General features: G+C 44.9%; 1 protein-coding gene across 1 annotated transcript in view; it reads left to right on the top strand.

Moving 5' to 3' along the window:
- Window positions 1–2,500, top strand: part of LOC311056058 (uncharacterized protein) — a gene marked incomplete at its 3' end in the record, with an annotated part of 75,431 nt that overhangs the window by 27,308 nt on the left and 45,623 nt on the right. The gene's annotated exons all lie outside the window — the stretch shown is intronic.

Below are 2,500 nucleotides of genomic sequence, written 5' to 3'. Positions count from 1 at the left end.
GAAACATCAACATTTGCTCCATACATTTTTCTATTTTTGATTGGGCCGAAGTGTCATTTGCACCAAAAGTGAGTTTGCAGCAGAAAACTGAACATGACCTCGCCCACGGAGACCAAGCGACCGAGTGCATAACAAGGTTTCCACCTGACAACGGCGATATGCAGATGAGAATGCCTGCGCAAATCGCCGTTGTCAGATGCATGGCAATGGTTTGTGTTGTTTGTGATGTCAGAACGGCGCTCTGGTTAACCTAGATAAGGTAGTGCAGACATTTAAAGAGGTTGACCGAGAGGCAGAGACGGACAGACGGAGAGAGAAGACAGCGAGAGCGAGAGAGATGTACTGGACAGTGATCAGCAAAAGACGTCCGATCTTGAAATGGCTTGCTTGTTCTGCTGTGCCTGTGGGGGACAAGGTGTATTACTTTGGAGGGTATGGGAAGAACCACAGCAGGGATCAGATTGATGTGAGCGTCTTCAACACAGTGACTTTACGCTGGATGAAGTTGCCCCCAGTGGAAACTAGAAAAGGAGGAAGACGTCCTGTTGAGGTTCCCGTCGTGCGCTGTGGCCACACCGCTGTGCTGATGGAAGATATCGTCTACATCTGGGGGGGTGTAGTGAATTGCACAAAAGAGCAGGATGCCAGCGGCAGGTATCTAATCAAGGGGGACTGGGGGGACAACATTATTTATGCATTTGATGTCAACGCCCACAGCTGGTTAAAACTCAATATGTCTGGGTTTGTTCCAGAGGGGAGGGCCAACCACTCAGCCTATGTCTTGGGGAAGGTCATGTTTATCTATGGAGGAGGCACCAAGCTGACTGGACTCACTAATCACATGTACAAGTTGGACACCACCACAATGGTCTGGTCTTTAATTAACACCAGAGGTATTCCACCACCTCCATCACAAGGTCACTCTGCCACCATCATCGGGACAAAGATGTTTGTATTTGGGGGTTGGGGGTCCAGTTGGGAACACTACAACAACATCAGTGTGTTTGACACAGAGACCAACTTATGGCTGAACAAGCCTTCTGCACAGCTCCGTCCAGAAGGACGTTTGTGTCATGCAGCCTTTGCCTACAATGGAGAGCTGTACATATTTGGCGGTTGGAGGTTTGGTTTGAATCAGTACTCAATCTGTACTGATCTGTGGAAATTAAATTTCGAGAGCTTCTCCTGGAAGAAGGTTCAATGGCCCAAGGGGAAATGCCCCGATTGGAATTCTTGCTTTTATTTTTGCGCGGTGGGGGATCGTGTCGTTGTCTTTGGAGGATACACAACCCGTACACAACCCGTCTTGCAGATCTTAGACTTAAGTCCTAGTCTGAAGACGTTATGCAAGCTAGCGGTTACTCGGTATGGTCTGCATCAGTCTGGACTCCCACACAATGTCAGGTGGGAGCTGGCAGCCATGACAGCAGCAACAGAAGAATGAAACAAAGAGGAAAACAGCGGGCCCAATGAAGTAAAAAATATATATATATAAACTAGAAAATGTGGTCCTCGGAGCACAGGTCTCCGCCAGGCGAGGTGGTAAAAGAAAGTAGTGTTCCTGATTAATTCTGTCTTACATATTTATATTACATATTAGGCCTGTCAAAAAAAATCGATTCATGAATAAATCGCGATTCTTAATGCCACGATTTTAAAAATCGATTCAAAATATATATATATATATATTTTTTTAATAAGTTAGTACCTTTTTCACTGGCAATGTGTCTGAAATCAATGTCAGAAAGACTGCCTGACATGATCTGGCTGCATTGAAGTGTATGATTCAACTTTTCATGGTTTATATTATATTAAAATGTTCTAGTATAATTAAAGCAAAGTGATTTGGGGTAGAAAATCGCAATAAATCGCAGAATCGAATATCAATTAATCGCAGAATCGCAATTTTAATCGAATCGGCACCCTAGGAATCGATTTTGAATCGAATCGTGAGGTAAGTGAATCGTGACACCCCTATTACATATTGTGATGTCACGTGAAGATTGACCAATGTTAGGTGTTCACAGACGGACGGACACACACACACACGGACGGACAAAGTGAAAACATACTCTCCTCCATGCCTTCGGCCTGGCGGAGACAAAGAGAGAGAGAGAGCGAGAGAGAGAGAGAGAGAGAGAGAGAGAGAGAGAGAGAGAGAGAGAGAGAGAGAGCTTCTGTCATTATGTATCAATCCGTTGCCACTTTGACGGAACCGTAGCCAACGCTCAAATGTCATGAACGCAACCGGAAACGAATGCTATTGGCTGGAAGAGCAGCGAGGGGGCGGGTCTTCTCTCAGTAGAACCAGTAGAAACCCTAGAAACACATACATATATAATATGTTTATATACTGTATGCAGAAACTCTTTTTTACAAGCCCACAGATTTACAAGCCCACAACGCGTCGCAGGGCGATGCGTTGTGGGCTTGTAGATCTGCTATTTTTAGGCTTTAGGTTTACGGGGATTTCTTTTTTTTTAAATGCCATTCCTAAAAC

This window comes from Gymnoscopelus microlampas, assembly GCF_963454915.1.
Source record: "Gymnoscopelus microlampas genome assembly, chromosome: 2".
In the NCBI taxonomy this organism is placed as follows: domain Eukaryota; kingdom Metazoa; phylum Chordata; class Actinopteri; order Myctophiformes; family Myctophidae; genus Gymnoscopelus; species Gymnoscopelus microlampas.
The sequence above is the reverse complement of the archived record's forward strand: the minus strand, read 5'-3'. Positions and strand labels throughout refer to the sequence as shown.